This window comes from Dendrobium catenatum, unplaced genomic scaffold, assembly GCF_001605985.2.
Source record: "Dendrobium catenatum unplaced genomic scaffold, ASM160598v2 fragScaff_scaffold_627, whole genome shotgun sequence".
NCBI lineage: Eukaryota > Viridiplantae > Streptophyta > Magnoliopsida > Asparagales > Orchidaceae > Dendrobium > Dendrobium catenatum.
Window position 1 is genome coordinate 1,040,491 of NW_021319089.1, and position 22,640 is coordinate 1,063,130.

The 22,640-nt window shown below is 36.4% G+C and overlaps 1 pseudogene; it reads right to left on the bottom strand.

The window, feature by feature from the left end:
• Positions 1–6,238: 6,238 nt before the first annotated feature.
• The window catches only part of LOC114579774, an 18,358-nt pseudogene continuing 1,956 nt past the window's right edge, over positions 6,239–22,640 (bottom strand).

Here is a 22,640-nt window from a genome sequence, read left to right on the forward strand (position 1 = left end):
ATGGGCTATGAGAAATGTCACGACCCGACCCGACGCCGACCGACCGGGACGTGATCATCGGCACCACCGGCCGCGACAGCTTATACAACAGACAGACCAGGATCTGCTTTGAAATTTGCTTCGGAACTATTCTTCCAAATATTTCAACTCAAAACAGACTCACAGAGCTACTATGAACATCAAAATGCCAGTCGGAACAAATCAATCATATTTTTTTTCCTTCAATAACAATCATCTACAAATACAAGTACATGCGCTGACAGAGAAAAAACAAAGAAGAAAAGCCATGACTGTACAAAATCAAAAAGTACAAAACCTATAACTGATCTCTGATCAGACCCTGAACTCTAGTCCAGACCTCCTTCCCTTCCCAGAAGCCCTTTGAAAAAAAAAAAACACACCGCAGGGAAAATAGGAAAGTGAGCTGCAAAAACAGCTCCAGCAATAGCCAACAAACCTCCAATCAAAACTTCCAGAAATCCAAAACCAAACAACTTCAAACCAATTCGTACAGAAACCAGAACAGAATCAAACAGATATGCAAAATTGTGCAGATCAGAAACGAAACAGATCAAAATCAGAACAGATAAAGAACCAGATCAAACAGAACTGTACAGAAACAGAAGTCATATCAAAATCAGATATCAGATTAGTAATTGTAATTAATAAGCTAAATCTCTGACACTGACAGAATCTCTTACGGATTCTGGCCCCTTATGCCTCCCTTTGTGTTCACGGCACCAGAACATATGTGCTGTACAGCACTTAGACAGAATTCATCGGATCCGGAACAGAACAGATATCAGATTTCAGATTGACCATTTCAGATTTCCCAATTACAACTAAGCTGAATCTTTTAGGATCCAGACCCCTTAACATCCCTTTGATATAGCATATACAGATAGCATATCAATTCAAAAGAAAATCCGAACGAATTCAAGAAATCAGACAAAAATCGGGCCAGCACAACGCTGTATACGGAATTTACACAATTTTCCTTGAAAATCCAGAATTACCAAATTCGCCACAGATATATAGATAACAACATTGCAAAACTTTAATTCTACGCCACAATATTTAATCTCATCACAGAAAAAATAGCGTAAATAAACACCGGCGGAATTCAAAATACCCTCGACAAAATCTCCAGAAAATAACCAAAAATGGCACACTCGGCACGATCAACAACAATACGGGAAAACTTATACGCGTTAAACTGAACCAATCGAAAATACGCGGACGAAATAGCTAACAAAAACCGAAATCCGGACAAATAAGTCTTTAATTGCACCGTTCGTGAAAATTGAGAAAGCGGAATGTGTCTTACCTTTGCGTAATACATCTGAACTGTCAGACTGTAACGAAAACGTCCTCGTCGCCCGAAAGATCAACTTTTTCCAATTTAGGCTCTCGAGCCTTCTCTCTCCTCGCGCTGATTTTATGATATTATTTTATTTCGAGCTCTCTCTTCAAAATGACCTTGATTTCAGCTTAAATACTTAGATCGTCCTGGCCGATCGCACATCATCTGTACCTGGACGATCAGACTCATTTCACATCGTCTTGGACGATTCGCAGGACGATTCAGCGACATAATTAATTTCACAAAAAAACCCTTGCTCTCTGCTTGTGCTATCCAGCTGATCGTCCCGGACGATGCCTCGATCACCTTGGTACGATCAAGACCAAAAACCCCATGTCCTGGGCCGTTCCTGGACGATCCCCAGGACGATAATTAATCTTTTTTTTTAATTATTTTTTTATTGAAAAAGTTCCTGCTCTGTCTTTTGCACTGAACTATATTGGGACGATGCCCCTATCGGCCTGGCATCCTGGGAGAAAAATCACCTGCCGAGCCAACTGCTATTTCTGTGAGCAAATTTCAACCTGATCGTCCGACCATCTGTCTGAGCAGAAACAAAGAACTTCACAGAAATGCTTCATAATGGTTGGGAGTACATGGTTTATAATAAAAAAATAATATAATTAATTAACATTTTTAAATATATGTTAATCATTATTTAAATTATTTAAAAATTTGAATATTGAAGGTTCAAAAAAAATTGGGCCCAGTGTCACCGGTTCAGCTCGCGCGCAATGCAAAGGCGGTTTTAAGATTGAACCGGGCCGGTGCATTGTGAATCGGTTCACGGTTGAATCGTCAACGGTCACGTCAGTCCGAATTTAAAAATTGTTTATACCTTCCTATAAATTTAATTTTATTTTTCGATTCCATGCACTCAAAATTTATTCTATGTATAGTACGCATATAATATTAATATTTTGGGCATTAGATATTTAAATATCATGAAATATAGTGATATATATGTAAATCCCCTTTTTTAAAGCATGCCTTTATTTTTTTAATATTTCTTTAGAGCTTTAAATACGGCTTTCACTAACTAGGATTAATATATATATGACTCATCCTCTAAAATATTCATTATAATTTTAATTTGAAAATAAAATAAATAATTTATTTGAATAAACTATTTTACCTAATTGAAGCTTAATATATTATTTCAAATTTTTTAAGTATTTTAATTTATATAAATATCAATTTTTATATATTATTTAATTTAATTTTGTACATAAATGATACATAACTTTACTAAAGAGAAAAATATTTAAAATCAGAAGGTTGAGATTTTATTATATTATATAGTACAAAACTCATGAAGCGGATTGAAATCTGCAATGCTAAAAAAAATGTTAATTTAAATAATGCAAATAAAATTTGCAAGTATTTGTTATAAAATTGAAAGAATTATCATAAGTTTGTGGCTTTTTTTATCATATAGATAGTACATCTTAAATTTTAAAGGATTTTGTAATGGTCACTCACAAATGTCACTTAAACATAAAATGTTTGGACCATTAGCTTCGAGACATTAGACAAATAGCTTTGGCAAGTTAGGTAGGTATAAGAGTGTCAATTTGAGTCAACGGATTGGGTTTGGGTCGAACCCGAAACTGACCCGACACTATTCGGGTCAACTCAAAAAAATAGGTTAGATTCGGGTTGACCCGATTCGGGTCCGGGTCGACCCAACCGACACTTTTGACCCGAACCCGACCTAAAATTGCTAGTTTTCGGGTCAAAAATAGGGTCAATCTTCGATTTTCGGGTCAAAATCGGGTCAAAAATATGTCAATCTCTGGTTTCTGAGACAAATAGGAGTTTTCGTGTTAATTTTGGGTCATTTTCGGGTTGCTGGGTCAACCCTACCCGATTTTTAAAATGGGTTGACTTGTTGAACCCGAATCCGACCCGTTTCGGGCCTGGGTTGACCCGAACCCGAATTTTTCCGGGTCGAATTTGCGTCGTGCTTCGAGTCGTGTCAAAAATTGACACCCCTAGAGCCTTGGTGATTTTATCAACTACCAAGGCTAATAATAATGGTTAAATACTTAAATTAAATAGAATTGTCAACTTGAACCTATTGGTGAGTTCAACACATTCCTTAATGATTTTTTTTTATGTAACCAATTAAACTTCTAGTCAACATAGAATTTTAGCCTCCTAAGATGGACCAGCATGCCTTGAAATGTGCATGTGCACTATTTAGGTGTGCATATGTAGATTATGTTACACAACCACAAGAAATTCACGCAAGAGGAGGCTTCGGTCTGCCAATTTACATAAGCGAAGGCTTTGGAGTTGAGAATTTGGTCGACTGCTTGCGGTTGCAAATCTATTCGCTTGGGAGGGAATAATTATTGCGTCCTCCCACCTGACGTAGAGATGCGTCCTCTCAGAACTAAAATCGCGCTAAAAAACGAGAAATACCAAGCAAATACGGAGCAATACCAAACAATAACGAGGAATATCATCATGTGAAGACTAATACCGAGTTATACCGAGCTATACCGAGCAATACAAAAACATACCGAGTTTACAAAAAAAATACCTAGTTTTTCCTAGAAAAAACTCTGTATGTTTTTGTATTGCTCGGTATTGCTCGGTATAGCTCGGTATAACTCGATATTGATCTTCACATGATGATATTCCTCGTTATTACCAAATAATACCTAGCAATACTGAGCAAAAACCGAGTTTTTTGACGGTGGGAGGACGCATCTCTACGTCAGGTGGGAGGACACAATAATTTTTCCTTGGGAGGGGAACGTTTGCCTCTTGGCGTTCTATTCGCGAATCACGAGGACGTCATGAGATAACACGATCCTCGTCACAAGGACATAGGTCATATTTGAACTTATATTCTTTTTATTATTTTTCTGTTTGATTTTCGGTTTTCTTATTTGATTTTCTCACGGATAAACATCTAGGAAGTATATACTTTTTTGGGTTGTAAGGAATCTATCGAAACAATATTTTTTTTACTGAAATAGAGATTGTGGAAACAGTTTTAAAAGCTTCGTCTGTTTAATTTGTCTTGATTTTGTTGTACATAAAGGTCTACATTCAAGGTCGTTGATTCAGTTGTCCAACTGATTTAATGGGAAAAAAAACTTATCATTTGATCACTTAGCCTTGCCTTTTTTTGAAATTTAATGCTTCAAGGAAAAAAACTTTTGGCATCATAATAAGCTTGATTTATTTCCTTATTTTCTCTCATGAAACACAATTTATTAAGATACTTTTACTTTATGCAAACAATATTCAAAACTGCCTGATTAAAGAGAACGAAATGTCTATTTAGATGGCATCATAATAAGACTTGACCGATCTGCCGGCCGATCCTGAACTCCGATCTTCAATATGGAGTTATGATGTAAATGATAGGGAAAATTTTTGAATAACTTATCTTTTGAAGGGACCCCATCAACCGAGAAGTCATCAATTCCCCCAAATATTAATTGAGAATATTGCATATGTTGATTGGTTAAAGTACAACGTACAAAAAGACGCTATTTTCTGTCTTTACTGCTACCCATTCAATCCCCAACACAAACTCCCTGCATTATAGTTGAGCAAATAGGAGAAGAACAAAAAAGATTACAGAGTCATGTTAACTGATGTCGTAGATTGTATTTGATTTCTATTACATCAAGGATTATTATTTCGTGGGCATAATGAGTTATCCAGGTCAATAAATCAATGAAATTATTTGGAGCTTCTTGATTTCTTTGCTAATTATAATAATAAAACTAAATTCCCTGCGTTCTTCTTGATTTTATATATAAATGTTCATTGTGATTCTTCCCCAAACTCAATCGTATAATTCTTCTCAAAATAAATCGTAACCCTTCTTCTGGCTTGACCCTTCGACTTCCGCTCGCGTTACTAATAGATATTCGCAACTTATCAGACTTCCGCACTGGGTCGTTCTCTTCTCTGCTTTTGTAATTGTTTGGAGGCGCGTTCTCTTCATCCTCTTCTCCGCCTAGCCCTCATTCCCTTATTCGGTTTCTCATGCTTGCGGCTGGTGAATCTTTGGCAGCTTTCACACGGGTATTCAAATATCTGCTAATTTTAATTTCTTCTCTTCCTAATACCTCAATCTTGAGTGTTCAAAACAAAATATTTGATATTCAGATTGCATTGCTTTCAGAAATTAAATTATTGCGGCATTTTTTTTTTCTGGTTCTAATTTTATTATCCTCTTCATAATACACTAATTTTCATTGTTAAAAATCAAATATTTAATTTTTTTATTGCATTACTTTCAGATATTAAATTATTTCACCAATCTCCGAGTTTTTTTTTTTTTTTTGGTTGAGGCTTTTGGCAGCAACAAGCAAAGTAAAAAAGCATTTGTAAGTTATTGTCTGCTGAAATAAAATTCATTTTTTTTTCTGAAATTATTCAACTTAATTTGAGACTTTCTTCTTCATTATAAAAAATATTGGCCTCCAATACTTCGTCTATTAAGCTAGTATCAAGCTTAGCTGCAAATTTTGAATCACATATCTTTGATCTGTTGAAAGCCTCGTCCTCTCTTTTTTTTTTTTTTAATTATTTATTTTGAAGACATGAATTAGCATTAAAGCAATAGAAAAGAATGATACAGACCAACCTATGTGATAGAAATTCTATCACAATCTTTCCTAATCAAATCAACAATACTTGAAGGAAGTTCATCAGAAATATATGTATCCCATTAAAAATGGGTCGGGTTCGAATTGACCCAAATAGTTTCCGGTCAATTTCGGGTTCGACCCAAACCCGACCCCTGATCCGAAATTGACACCCCTAAGTTAGCTATCCTCAAAGCAAACTACTCAGTCAGTTTGTACTTCAATTCCCCAAGCAGGCAGTACTATATTCTACCACTAACAAACAAACTGTATTATTACCATACAAAATCAAACATATGAGTTGCAAGTCAATTTACAATGTGTATTTTCTAGGCTAAGGTACAACCCTGTAATATGATTATCTGCTCGTTTACAGGGTAATTCAGTCAGGATATCCTGAGCCAAATTCGAATAAAGATGTGCTCATAGTTTATCATCACCTTCATTTATGTGAATCCATGGAGAGAGAGAGAGAGAGAGAGAGAGAGAGAGAGAGAAGAAAAGAAAATTAAAAAACAAAAACAAAAAACGAATGAGGTATTTGAGCAGGTCCTCAGCGCAAGCCAAGTTTGTTTCCAAACTTTAGCCAAATTTAAGGTGCGTAACTAACATCGGACTACCAAGGCAAGTTCTCTTACGCTGTTTCTAACTAATGCTCATTCTTGTAAGGAAATACAAGTGCAAAGTGAACAAGCATTGAAACATCCTAATACACTATATATTCTACACAAGAATTGAAACATCTTACACTATATAAGCTGCACGATCTCAAGCAGAATCTTGCAGAGTGACTGTGGCTTTGAGAAGAAGGGGCAGTGATCGCTGCCTTTGAGCTTGAATACCTCACAAGGTGGATTCTCTCGGACCAGTTTCTCCTGGAGATCTGGCGAGAGTACACGGTCATCCAGCATCTGTATGAAGTATCGACGAACAGATCCATAATTCTCAGCAGTGAGGGAGAGCTTCTCCATGATAGGAGCAAGTGGAATGGGTCTCATGGAAACTGAGGCCAGAGCAATATCCTGCAGTGAACATTCAATCTTCATCAGGAATTTTTTTTCCCAAATAGCACATCCGTTCCGATGCATAGTAGGATGGCATGCAGAAGCAGAAAAAGAATGCAGCTTACATTTTAAGCTTAAACAGTAGTCTTATAAGTTGAACCAAACCACCTCAAATTAGGATAAGCAATTGAAGTCATCATATCGCCTAAAGACTACTCCCCTATTCAAAATGAACTAGAATTCGCAAATTTAGAATGAACTTGCCAAAGAATTCAGCACTGATCTCATCAAGGGATCTTGCAATGAGATTCACCTAAGCATTCACTGAAGGAAGCTCTTCCACAAGAGATCTCATCCTCAACATTAGGATTCATAAAGAATTACCTAAGAATTTAAATAGTAATTATCTTGAAAAAATTTAATATTTTTATAGCAAGTATTATTACGTCTTGCTATATAAGCTTTGTATTACTCAAATATAGACATTCATATAGCATTGATAATATTGACTAATGTCACGTCATCTTATACTTCTTATGATAATATAATAAAGATTCTCATAGCTCCTCTTTATAACCAATACTTTCTTTCTTCTTTATCTGTTAGTTTTGATATATAACTGATAGTAAAAGGTCTTTCATCAACAAATAATTTCAGATCCAAAAATTTTTATATATGGTAAGCATAAAGGATGCCAAGAATAAGAAACCAAACGATGGGCAGTCGTTATGATTGGAAGAGATCTACAAAAGTAGATATAATAAGATTTTATCACAACCTGAAGAATCAAACTAATGGTCATTTGATGAGGATGAGCTTAAGAAATTCTAGAGTGAGTTTCGAGTGCCACTTCTCACATCAGAGTTCAATAATTGTAATATCCATAATCCAAGTGCTCAAGAATACAAGAGATAACTAAATATGTCAAAATATCCCAAATGTTGCTCTTTCCCTTTATTTATAGGAATTCGAGGGCTACAGAAAAAACTACATTTAATAAAATGAATACAAAAAATATGACTTAATGACTTAGTACATATTGCCTTGAACAAGTGTCAGACAATAGTTAGATGGAGGGGAGATTGCTTTCTCTAGCCTTAATTATTTGCCTCGAGACAAGTTAGGTAGTGTCGAGTGCAAGTGGGTAAGTAGGTATAAGCAAGTCCACAAATGAAATATGAGCAAAGAGATATGTGATTGGCAACTACTTCTAAGTCGCTATAGGCTTGTGATGGAGCCCTAGGTCACCTACAGATGGAAGGAGAGTGAGCTTAAATTGCGGTGAAGAAGGGCTCCACAATTTTCTGTTTGTGATAGTTCGAGCTGAGAGGATCCTGGGTACATGTTTCCTATAGCTGAAGTGACAAGCATAATCAATTGATACTTTGCCATGGATCGAGATAAGTTACCTTTGATAGCGATTTTCCCTAAGGAGGCGAGTGATAGGTTACATGATTAACAAGGACCCCTGATCATTGGGGTGTTGGAGGAGACTCCTTTCCAAGACAGGTCCCATGATACTAGGGGCAAATTCTTTTATAGGGCCCACTAATTGCGAGTAATTTTATCATGACACATCAACTATCTATTGAATCCATGAAAAGGCATATTCGAGTATATAATTTTAGAATCATGATTATTACCCTAATAGACAATATAGAATAAAAAAAATGTTATCATACTATAAGATGAGAGAAATTATCACCAATTCACAAATATCCAATCAATAGTACCCTTCATGTCATTTTTATTGAAATCAATGATGTAATCCACCAAAAGGAGTACTTCCAGTAACTAGTGTCAATAAGGGCAAATAAACATCTTTGAGACCCATCAAATTATTGCATATTGCACAAAGATCATTAGCATGAAAAAAAGGATTGTCGACACCTTCATAAACTAGTTGAAGAGCTAATTGGTGTTGGAAAAGCGAGACATTTATCTTAGTCAAGTATGAAGAAGGCACCTATATAGGAATAAAGGAATTAAATCATCCCAATGCATGCAATTTGCATAGCATGAGTGTTGCGAGCAATTCTCCAAGGGGCAGGAGAAAATGCTTTTAGGTAAGGAAGCCTCAAGAAAATTTGGTCATGCAAAGTAAATGTTTTCTCAACTTTAAGATCAATCTCAAGGGAGGCAATGCTTAAATTTCATTGATGCTGTTAAATTAGCTTATGACAACCCATACACTGATGCAATCACTATCAAAACATTGAGAGCAAATTATTAAATCAGTAACATCTTAAAAAAACATAATAAGTTCAATGAACATTATTTTTTAAGAGTGCTTCTGAAAAAATGAATCTTGATCCTTTTAATTAGTGCCCATTACAAGGTCATTTTATGATATCTCATGGGAAAGCCAAAAAATTAAAGATATAATGGAGCTGCCAATTATGACCCCCGAGGTGGGGGATCACCAATTTTTAATAATAGTTGAATTTATCATGTCCAATGCATCAACAACTTACAACAAAATATTTGAATATCCACTCCTTAACACATTCAAAGAAGTATAATCAACCTACCATGTTGCCATAAAGGTATACAAGCACTATTTGAGAGAACACTATAATTACAATCATGTTATGTAAAAGTAATGGGGAGTATTCGAAATAAGGGTCTGCAACTCGAGATCTGTAAGGCTATTGAGGAAGCCTCCCTCTTCAAAAAAGATCAAACTTACACTCTACAAATCAGAGCATCTTTTGATCTTAAGCCATGGATGAACTCACCTATATTCTACATAGTAATTCCAAACATTTTTCTTTTTGTAGAGATGCCAGGATTAGTTAATAGCATTGCATGTCAAAAACTTGAAAATGATAGGTCAGCCGAACCAATAAACCAGAGAACACACCAAGTAGCCTCAATTTTAGCTAAGCTTATTTGCAATGATGTCAAGAAATTGTTGGAAGTTGGTTTCATCTAGGAGATGCAATACTAGGATTACATGTTAAATGTTATAGATGTTTAGATATGAGATAAAAGTGGAGGATGTTTGTAGATTTCATTAAATTTGAATTTCCATATTATGAGCTTTCTAGAAACTTTATTAAGTTATCAACAACAACAACAACATCAAACCTTTGTCCCACTACATGGGGTCGGCAACATGAATCCTTTTTCGCCATTGTGTCATGTTAAAAGTCAAATTCTTATTTAAATCTAATAAAGAAATATCATTTCTAATATTTTCTAACCAAGTATTTTTTGCTCTACCTCTACCTTTCTTAACATAAGTCAAGTCTAATACCTCAACTTTCCTAATTGGGTCATCGGAAGGCCTCCGTTTAATGTGACCAAACCATCTAAGACAACTCTCTCTAATCTTATCTTACACTGGAGCTACTCCAACCTTTTAATGTATATGCTCATTTCGTATCATATCTCTAAGGGTAAAGTCACTCATCCACCTAAGCATCCTCATCTCTGCAACACTTAACTTAGTATTATGCTTCTCTTTTAATGGCCAACATTAGGCACCATAAAGCATTGCAGGTCTCACCACCATCTTATAGAATTTTCCCTTAAGTTTGAGGGGGACTTTTCTATCGCACAACAAGCCGATGTATTCCTCCACTTCAACCATTCAACTTGAATTCTGCTGATAATATCCCCATCTATTTCACCATCACTCTAAACAATAGATTCAAAATATCTAAAATATGTACTCTTGTTGCGGGCTATAATATATGCAGCGATAGAGTTTTAATTGTACTTCTTAGCTTTATACAGATATCCAGCTTACACACAGAGAACCAATATTTTTTACGTGGAAACCCTTGAAATGGGAAAAACCATGGGGCCTAGCCCAGTTGAAAATGATTCCACTAGAACTTGAGTTGGTTACAATGGGCTGACTCGCCTCTGAGGGCGATCAGATTACAAGTAATAATTGTACGATAGAAATCCGGGTGTCAGGTGATGGTCTGACAGAGCTTCGGGCCTCAGAAGATGGTCTGACAGAAATCCGGGCCTTATGTAATGATATGACGAAGACGAGGGCCTCGGGTGGAGGTCTGACAAGGTGAAGGCCTCTGACGGCGGTCTGGCAAAGTGAGGGCCTCAAGTGGTGGTCCGGCAGAGCGTAGGGCGTCAGACGTGGATCCGACAGAGCGCAGGGCGTCAGGTGGTGTCCGGCGGAGCAACGGCGTAGACGGTGGTCAGCGGAGCACAGGGCGTCAGGTGGTGGTCCGCGGAGCAACGGCATTAGGCGTGGTCCGACGGAGCACAGGGCGTCAGGTGGTGGTCCAGTGGAGCAACGGCGTTAGACAGTGGTCCGGTAGAGCACAGGGCGTCAGGTGGTGGTCCGACGGAGCAACGACATTAGGCAGTGGTCTGGCGGAGCACAGGGCGTCCAATGGTAGTATGGCAGAAGTCCGGCGTTGGTGGAGCAGTGGTGGTTCGACAGAACTCCGACGAAACTCCGGCGGTGGTCGAGGAGGCTAGGAAGCAAGACCGATCTTCCGATCTCTCTCTTTTTTCCTTAGGCTTAGGGTTCTTTTTCAAGAGGAGAGGGAGCTTATTTTATAGATTATGGAAATGGCATGGCCCGTAAATAGGTGGAGGATCAAGGGCAAGTTAGGAGTGGTTGGATGGACGGCCGATGTTAAATCCCTTGATCATGAACCGTTTGATGGACATTTGAATGCCTTAGTGATGTCGGAATTCAGTGATCATGGGCTCATTGGATTCGTCTCGTCGAGCCGCTCGATTTGACTATAAGCTTGTTATGTTTGGAAACCGTTTGGTAATCCAAATTGTGGTTTGAACCTTCCAACAGCGCTTCAGGTCCTTGATTTGGACCCATTAGGGCTCGGATTGGGTCGAATTTGGTGTTGGTAGGTTCGTATTTCCGAGACACTTAGTTCTACTGTAAGTTTGCTGAAATCGGAGATCGGATGCTCCTAATTTTAATTTCGGAGTTTCCAGCTTGATTTTGCCTTAAGATTCGTGCCCGATCAAGATAATTTTCGGATGATGTATCAACTCTTATTAATGACTTGATCGCCCAAAGTCACAATCCTCTCACTAAGTCTATTGCTACTAAAATTATACTCAATATATTCAGATTTAGATCCACTCAAGTGAAAACCTTTAGACTCTAAGGTTGACCTCCATAATTCAAGTTTACCTTCAACTCCCTCTTTAGGTTTGGATATAGGTTCAAAATTAAAATTTGGAAATGACTTAGAAGAATTAATACAAAAGATACCTCTTGAAGAAATAGTTTTTATTGGAGGAGATTTACGTGGCATGTTAGTGGAGAGAGAGTTGATTTTAAAAGCATTCATGGTGGCACGAGTTTGGAATGGCAAATGAAGGTGTTAAGACCATATTAGATTTGTTTTAGCTTAAAATTCATGGTGGCCATAATACAGAAAGGGGATGGAGTTTGGTCGTGGGTTGAAGAAGCTCCAGGGTTGTTGAGTTCAGCTGGTCGTTGAGTTTTAAATGGCTTCAGAAGATGCAAGCTCGCACAGAGAAGAGCAGGAAGTTTGTATGGATTAGGTTGAGAGGCAGTCGAGTGGAGTTTCGACAGAGACAAAGGGATCTGGGCTTTCGCGTGCATGGAGGTCAAATAGCAGGGAGGACCGAACGAGAGCTCCGAGTTCTCGTTTTAACGATGCGAAGCGAGCAAATCTTCGCACACAAGCGACAAGACATTCGGCGCCGTTGCAAAGAATGATTACTGTAGCGGGATATTAGCAGGGATACGGGATGGTCGTCGGCTACAGGTAATCATTTTAAGCTTTTTTTTTTTTGGATTATCTGATAGAGGTCAACAAATAAATTCCAATCAATGCGCTAGCACACCAAAGTTGAATTCAATTTTTCAAAAGCTTTGAATTTCTATTGTACTTTAATTTTCTTCACAGAGATAAGAGAAATAGAGAAATGATGTACGCTCAACGTGGCATGTGCTGAGTTGATCAGTCATGTTACCCTTAAGAACAAAGGTCAACAAGCTGTCTGGGTCTAGCATTTAAACCAACTCACATCAAAGCTAAAATCGCTGGAAGAAAAGGCATACTCACTAATGAACTCCACAATTGAAGTCAACAAGTCTCATAAGTTTATTTTCTTAATCCGAATAAACTTGCCAAGCATTCACCGCAAATGTTGTCAATGGATCTCACTATGGAACTAGCCAAAGAGTTCAGTAAAGGAAGCTCAAGCTCTTCCACAGAAGATCTTATCCTCACACCATTAGGACTTGTCAAGAATTACCAAACTATTTAGAAATTATATTGAAAGATTAGGACATTTTTTTTCAAAACTAGTCCTATGTTTTACTATATAATTTTACTTATATTGCTTAAATGTAATCATTCAAATAGCAATAAACATCGATCTAAACTGATAAGTAGGGTCAAATGATAAATATGATACATTTTAATTGGCTCAAATCATACCAGCTTGTGCTTTAATACAAACAATATAATAAAGATTATCAAAGCTTCTGTCTTTAGTTTCTCTCTCAATCTCTCTTCTTTCTCTCATGGCCTTGTATCTATACATGATAGTAAGTTCCAATGTCATTCAATGATAATTTTGGATAAAAAAAGCATGCCTAGCATCTAAAATTTAAATCGGTGACATTTTGCAAGTGCACAGGTTCAGTTAGGTAATGCTCATAACTTTATACCCTAACAACTCTTCCAATCCTGGCTACAACATGAAGTGGCAAATCATTCATGCTAAGAAAAGAAATACGAAAGTAAAGATTACAAATAGTGGACTGAAGCTTGCATTTTTAAAAAATTTCAAAAAAAAAAAAAAGGAATAAATGATCCTGAATACAAATCTAGCACCACAGCAAACCTTGGAAGGACTCTGATTGAAATAAAGTGCCTGGAGTTGTTTCTTTATCAAGCATGAGCCCAGTTGGAGGTTTGTCTTTTCCATTAGCGTACAACAGAAGTTGAGACTCTTGCATGAAAATTGTCAGCAGACGCTAACTAAAATTCAAGGAAACTGCAGTAAGTATTTGTTAAATAATTGTTTCAAATATAAAATGAGACCACAAGCTGTCCAAATTTTACTATTTTATCAGAGTTTGACCACTACCTTCCATCAATAAGATTAGCAAATTGTCCAGTGGCTTTTGCGTAAGAAATCTTAATGTAAAATTGGGCCTAAAGCCAATAGAAGGATAACACTGAAACTTAAACTAAGTATAACAACAACAAAAACATCAAACTTTTATCCAACTACATGTGGTCGACTATATGAATCCTATTTTTCTCCTAAACCCTAAACTTAAACTAAATTGAAGATAAGACAAAATTAAAAATGTCAAATCTCAAGTTTTTTTTAAATATATTACATCGCAAACAGTTTCAACAACAACAACAACAAGCCTTTATTCCACAACGGGTGGAACGGCTACATGAATCATTTTTCTCTATTGTTGTCTTGTTTAGACTCAAATTCTTATTTGAAACCTAATAAAGAAAGGCCATTTCTAATAACTTGAGAAAAAAAAACTGATTGTAATATATACACTTGCATAAATCTATGTGATTGTGATATAATAGGCATAGATAAGTAAAACTAAAAATCATAAGATAAATAGAGATTTTAGAACAGCTTTTTGAAAATCGTTTACTTATTATTTTATCGTAAAATTGGCAATTCCATCAGATTATTATAAAATGATGAACTTCAAAACAAAGAATACATAGTATAATACATAAATTAAACTTCATTTGAATTTACTCCAAATCACACATTGTTTTGAGGTGACAATATAGAATTTTCTTAGCAAGAAAATTATTTTATCAAGCAACTAGAGTATTAAATTTAATAAAAATAACAAAATGTAGGTGATGCATGTGAAATCAATCTAGAACCACTGGCCAATTTGATTGTGTCACATGTCAATTTTCTTGTTGTGTTACATGTCATTTTGATTGTGTCACATGTCAGTTTGGAATATAATGAAAAAAGTCTATCTCAAAATTGCTCAAAAATGCAAAAGGACTTCATTAGATTTTGTCATTTGAAAAATGATAAAAAAAGAACAAGTTTGATGACAGGTTACATTAAATGTTCAACTAGTTTCGTTGGGGAAAAGATTTTGAAGTTGTTACTAAGGTCCTGATCTAGAATTCTGGCCATATCAAATTCATTCCTTGACACTTAACCCCAGCACACAAAAAAATAATAAGTTACATTATATGTGATTCGTTAAGTAATCAAGCTATAAATCATATCTATATGGTCAGACACCTTCTCTTAAGTAGTCAACCTATAAATCATATGTTCTTAATTTAAAAAAAAAAAAAAAATCATATCTATCTTGCAATGCATTGAGAGCAGGTTTCATTGTTTTAAAAGCACGTAGGTGGGTTAATTGACAATCTTTTCCAGGAAGGAAGGTAAGTTCATGTTGGCTCCAGAAAATGGCATGTCGGCATGAATCCTGCCTTTGCAGATATATGATTCCATTCTCTCTAAGGTAGATTGTAATTAATCAGATTTCCCTAACACGGTGCGTGCTCACTAGGTGATATGGACACTGGCCTGCTTGGCTACGAAGGTTGTCATCACGTATGGGTTGCACGACTGTGGAGAGGCGGGCCGAGCAAGATTTCACACAGGCCAATGGCGAGCGGGAGACGAGGCGGAGGCAAACCAAATAAGAGTGGGGCCAAATAAATGAAATGAGCATAGTTCCTTTTTTTGTGTTAGTTTCTTCGTTTATTTTATATAAATGAATGGTTGTGTCCTTTGTGAAACGAGACATTCATTTGAATTTACTGCTTGTTCTCTCTCTCTCTCTATCTATCTATTTTCTAATATTTATTAAGTCAACAGCCTGAGTGGGCTAGCTCAGCTCCAGGTAGGGTTCTGAGTTTGCAAGTCTCTTGTATTTCACTAGATATAGCGTCGAAGCTACCCTATGTAAAACCCCTCCGAAGTGCATTTTTTTAGTGCTGTTAGTCCGTACGAACTGACTTTTAGTACATGACGAACTGAAGAAAATTGTGAAGAATCTGTATGGTTCGTCTGGACGAACCTGTACGAGCCCAGACGAACCGTCGGGACGAAATTTGTCCAGAGAGCAAGTCGTCCAGGGACGAATACATTTCTTCTGGACGAGATTTGTCCCGAGGGCAAATCGTCCTGGGATGAATAGGAAATCGTCCGAACGATCTTGTTGATAAGTATCAGATTTGAGATATTTTTGAATCATTTGGAAGAGAGAGAAAAATTGAGAGAGAAAGAGGAGGAAAAGAGAAGGAAAAGGCTTGGTTTCGGAGGCCGCAGAAGCGATTTTTCGTCGTTCGACGCAGTTGGAAGAATTGGGTTTATCTCGCCGTAAGGAATCCGAATTCTATTTTCTGATTTCGAAGATTTCGTGTTTCAGTATTTTTCTGCTCAGTTTTGTGTTTCTCGTTACCGAAAACGTGCATATCTTTGTATTGACGAAACTTTTACCGTGTAACTTTTGGTATTTTTCTAAGATAATGTTTCCGTACGATGTTGAGTATTTTCTGGAAAGTTTTCACTGGCTATTTTGAATTCTGTTGTGATTTGAACCCGAAATAGAAATTATCTGGCTGTTGGAAAATTGCTTCAGTAAAAGTAAAGTTTTGAAACGTTGTTTTACTGCGATTTCTAAGTAATTTGGTAATTTTCTGGATCTGTGCATTTTATAACGACTTTTGTCAACTTATACGATATTTTAAGGGGTTTTCTAAATTGAGCCAAATCATGTTTATTGGTTGCAATGCATTGATGAGATAATGATGAATGTTGTATATGATTGAAGCTATTGTTATTGTGATACTACTGTATACTATGTGTGTGAAAGACAAGTAAATACTGGTGATACCGTTGGTTGGAGACTGATTGACCTGTTACAGGATGGTGGGCCAACGGATTTCCTTTAAATATGATTTGATGTTATCCTCTACTGATCACGTAATTACTGAAGAGAGTTTATTAAGGAGATGATTACTGTGCTGACGGGCAAAGAGGTGACGACTCTTTTTTACTGCCACAGATACAAGATACAAGATATTGATACAAAGACTGAAAAACACCTTAATAGCCAGTGCTTTTACTTGTTTTTGTATGACTACTGTATTGAATTGCATGTTTAGCAGTATTGTTACTGCTACTGTATGGATTTATTGATACTGACGGATTTATCGTTACTGTACTGTACGGATTTAGTACTGTACGGATTTACTGTTAATGCATGATTTCATTGTTATATCATTACTGTTCATGTCACTGGATTGTACTAATACTGATACATCACTGATTACTATATCTACTGATATCACTGTACTGACATTATGCACGTGATATACTGTGTAAGTGCATGCGATTCAACTGAGCACGTGATATTGAATAACTGAATTGCAAGTGTACATCTTGATATGATTCTACGACCTTGATTGATTCCAACTGTTTCAAACGATGTTATGATTTTACTTTTCATTGATTGATTTCAACAGTCCATGAACGATAGGTATTGATTTGATGTTTTATACCGACTGATATTATTGAACCGATGAATTCTTTTTATACAATTGATTTTATTGATTGATTGTTTTTATATGATTTGACTGAGATTTTAGAATTGATGATTTGTCTACTGAAATTGACTGGTGTTATTATAAGGCTACTACTGTAGAGATTTGACGCACGTAATGATTCACTGAGCTTTACGAACTTTTATACCGTTTATTGATTCTTCCACTGATAGTGCTAGCTTCACACGTTTCTGTATTGATTTCTGTTATTGTACTGATTACTGTTTCTAACAAGATTTATGATTCTGCATTGCGTCAATGATCATGTGTAAGTGACTGCAATGATTTGACTGATTGACATGCATATTATTTTCAATACCGTGCTTGATTTCAGTTGTAGGCTTTGGTGACCTGTTGGGCTTTTTGAAAGCTCATTATATGTGGGTCAGGGCAAGGGAGCAGGAGATTGAGGTTGATCAGGAATCTTCATGTTTTTGTCTTTTTTGTTATAGTGATTTTTTTTTGTACTCAGAACAGGATGGATTATATGTGATTAATGTGTAGATCCTGAGTATTATAAATGAACTTTTGAATTGAATAGAAAATGTTTACTTTGATGTTTTGAAATTATAGATTTTGTTAGAACTATTTATCACTTATTGATGACTATAGATAGCTCTAGTAGAGAGATTGACTAAATAATTTTTCCAAGTTTAGATCTTGGGCGTCACACCTACTAGCAGTTCTCACCTTAAATCTAGGGTCAAGGATTGAATGTTCTTTTCAGTTACATCGTAATCTCTCACCTTTCTAGGCATTTCCTCCACCCCACATTGTCGAATATAGGTTTTTAACCCTCTAAATCAAATTGATCAACTTTAAATTCAATTCTAATTTAAAAAAATTTAAAGTTAACATAAGATAGAGTTTTGGGAGTACCTCTGAGTTTCTCGATATCAAGTGTTTCTACCCTTCTTCCTTTGGCTTTCAATTTCCAAAAATTGATTCCTAAGTTGATTCAAATCCTCATTGAAATTCCCTAAAGACAAAATCTTTGATAAATTTTTTTAAATAAATAATTTAAATTGTTAACCAATGTTTTGTGAAATGAAATACGTAAACTACTATTTTAATCAAATTTTTTTTCTATCAACATACATCAGTCAATAAATGAATAAAAAATACATACTCAATGACTCTAACAGACTAACTTAGAGACGGCTCACACTTAAGCAGGTGGGAGTCGAGAAATTGCCTTCCTTAAACCTAACTTGCCAACCTCTATGCAAGTTCAAATAGTGTCAAGTGCGTTTAGGCTAGTAAGGGTAGACAGGCCTGTTCACGAGTCTTTAATAGAATGAATTGAGGCTAGGTGCCTCCCTAAAATAACAAACAACCTATCCTGGAGCCCTATGTTTGCCTCGCTGAGAAAGAGAGCGAGGAGGTTGAATTGCGAGGTAGATGAACTCCATAGTCGATTAGCAATGACAGGGCAAACTGGGAGTCGTTCTGAGTGGGCACCTTCCTTGTAGTTGAAGTGTCGAATGAGATTAATGATATTTGGCCATGGTAGATGGCGAGCAAATGTTAAGGACGAATTCTTCAATATAGGGTCAGTGGTGAGCCAGGTGATATACGAGGATTCCTGATCAATTTATGTGGGAGGTGACTAGCTCCAATTGAGTCCCTTACAGAGCTAAACCTCATAGCCTTGGGATGAATTTTATGGCCTCAATAAGGTGCAAGCTCTTGTATCGTGACCCGCTGCTACCTGCTTAGATACTTGAAAAAGGCAAATGTGAATATACACAATAGATTTAACTAATTTAATAATATATTTTATAACAAATGATTTTTCAATATATAATATATATATATATATATATATAATTTATAATATTCATTATTAATTGAAACAAAAAATAAAAATAAAAGAGGAATAAAATAAATAAATGTTGTTTATGAATTAAACACTCGTCTTACAATTATTAGATTATTCTAATAAATAAAATATGACCATTAAATAATTATTAACTTTAAAACATGATTATTTTATGAGTTTTTAATTTTTACTTAATCTGACTTATAGTGATAATGATTAATTTTCCAAACAATTTATAATAAATACATTTCCAAAAAGTTGAGAATTGAACAGGACTTTTTTATCATTTTTTTTATTTACTTCATTTACAGATTTGCAATTCTTCTCAATTTTTTAAAATTTATTATAAGATATTCTCTCAAACTCTTTATATGGTAATCAAATTACATACGATCATAACCATTTAAATAAAAACCTATATTTTACAAAGGAAAACTAAGTAAGTTTGACAAGCTAAGGGGAACATTTTTGGTCTAGTTGCCTTTCACTGTTGTTCTTTCTGCTTGTTGATACTACTACCAACGCTACTAAAATTGATTAGGACTCATCTATTATGATCTTAATGGCAAGTGAAACAAATTTCACTGTTACCCTAACTTATGGTAAAACTGCCATCACCACTTGTTTTTTGTTGTTATTGTTGGAGAAAAGATTTCGGTCTCATGATTTTTACCTTTGACCACTAAAAAAAAAAAAGGTTATTTCAGTTTGATCATTTGGAGCCATATAACAAGCAACTTCAGGGGAGAAAGACGTTAGTCTGCCTAGTTTAATCTATATGGTCAAAATGATCAGCTTAAAATAATGAATTTGTCACTTACTTCCTCTGCAAACACATCAAAAGGTCTTTGCCCATCCAAATCATTGTTCGCACCAAGGAAAATGCTTTTGTGATCTTCTTTGGGAAACATTCAAGAGCATAAGATACACTTGCACCTCCACAGCTATGACCTACCAAATAACCTGCCATGCAATATCGTTTTGTTTATGAAAACATGTAGGAGGATAGATCCTTTATATAACACTATTAGCTAGCTTAAAGGATATTTATCAAGAAAATGATTTAACCTTTTCATCCTCAACGTAGGTTATGCAAGTAGTCAAGAAGAGGTTTTGTATAATCGGCTAAAGTCATAATACTGTTAACATCAGTGTGGTCCGATACCAGAGCCAGTCAGATCCAGAGCAACAGGATGAAGTCCAGCGTCCTCAACCAGAGGTAAAATATATACAACACCAGGCTCCAAACCCCTTCCCCGTGACCAGAATAATCTTCTTCGTTTCAAGATTGTCAAGAACAATGGGAACCTGTCAGTGGAGAAATATGAATTGATTTTCCATCACAGTGGAAACCATAATGTAAGAGAAGTAGAAAATGGAGAATGTTTTGTTTTTGTAGTTTACAAACTAAGAAATATTGTTAGCTGTATATAAAAGTGGAAGACAGTATATTGCAGCGGCTAGAAGTAAAAAAGCAATAGGTTTCCTTCATGCAAAACTGTAATGTACTTTACACTAATGACACAAGAAACTACTGATTAACTAATGACTAAGGAAGACAAGCAGCATTTATTTAGAGTTGGATTGGGAGCAATAGTTAATTTCCCAACATTGTTAGTTGATACGTGAACTCCTTTTCTCTGCTCTAAGCAATAGGTTTGAGCCAAAGAAATTTGTAGGAGACATAGCTCGCAAGTGTCTTTACATGTGTTATATTACTATAAATAGTGAATAAAATCAAGCAAAATACTAATCAAACAATATAATAGATTGTTTTTGCCGCTGACCAAAAAAATCTCTTATGAGCCTAGGGACTTGAGGCACCCTTTTTTGGTGGCATTTAATTAGGGCATCTCCAATCGAAAAACTCATTTTTCACTCCAAAATTCAGTAACACTCCCAAATACAATACTCATCTTCAATCAACTACCATTTTCATATCAAATAAAAAAGATTATTCTTGTATATGTTAAGGTAATAGACATATATGTGTAATCTGGAATATTCTTATGTTCAAAAAACAGTTTTGACATTTCCTAATAATAGCTATGTATCGTTAATAAGACACACAAGTAAAATAATACGTTTCTTCTTCTCTACGTCTTTCTCTTCGCTTCTTCGGCTTTTCTTTCAACACTTCTCATGGTATCAAGAGCTCAAAAGCTCTCTCAGCATTTCTTGATCCCTCATGGCGGAAGAAAGACTCGGCGGGCTCTCAACGGAACGTATCGGCGGTCTCCAACAAGAGAGACCGATCTTCTCATACCGCCTTCATCTCAAGTTCTTGATTTCAAACTTCAAGAATCTAGTTCCTAATTCTCTTACATTGAAAATTTATTCAATATGGAGGCTTCAAACTTTTTTCAGCATTTCGGCCGCAACGGGTTTGACGAACACCTGACCCGGCCAATCCAACCTGCCACCGCGAGACAGACGAATCCGAGCGACATCGCTGGAACTGATTGATCGGAATCTGTGTCCGCCCTGCTTTCAACAATCTCCTCCTCCATCCTCCCTTATGTCACTCTCTCCGACAGCCCACGACGTTTGGACGACACTCGAACGCTCTTCACCTACAAAACCGGTTCCAGGTATACAGCTCAAGAACGAGCTTCATCAAGTGCAAATGAGAGACCGAACGATGCACAGTACTGGATCAAATCAGAAGATAGTAGACAAACATTGCGGCCGCCGATCCCACAGTCGATACGAGGATATAGTTCTTTATATCCTAAACGGTCTGCCAACGGTCAATCCCTTCAAAACTGCCATTCGGACGTCTTTGCACCCAATCAATTTTGGACGATCTATATCTCTTCTAAGCAGCGAAGAGATAAAATTCCAGCATCAACAAGCTCAAGAAAATCTTCACCCTGAATCTATGGCCTCTCTTCACAATCGTAGCCAAAACTACCGATCAAGATCTTCCAAAGTTTCGCGGCAGGCCGAATGTTCGATTTCCTCTGTTCCGCGAATCCACTCGTCATCTGCTTCGGACTCTGCAGCAAATCCAAGAAACCAATCGCAGCGACCTCAATGTCAAATTGTGCGGAAAAATGGGTCCACTCGGCGATAAACTGCTGGCATCGGTGTAACCTCAGCTACGCGACACCTACCAACCAAGAAGGGCTCTCCTGGCACAACAGCAAGCTTGCTACCGGCGATTGGATTCTGGATTCAGGAGCGTCCTCACACCTCACAGCGGATATCAAACAACCTGCAGCAGTCTACGCCTTACAACGGAACTGACTCAATTTCCATTGCAAATGGAAG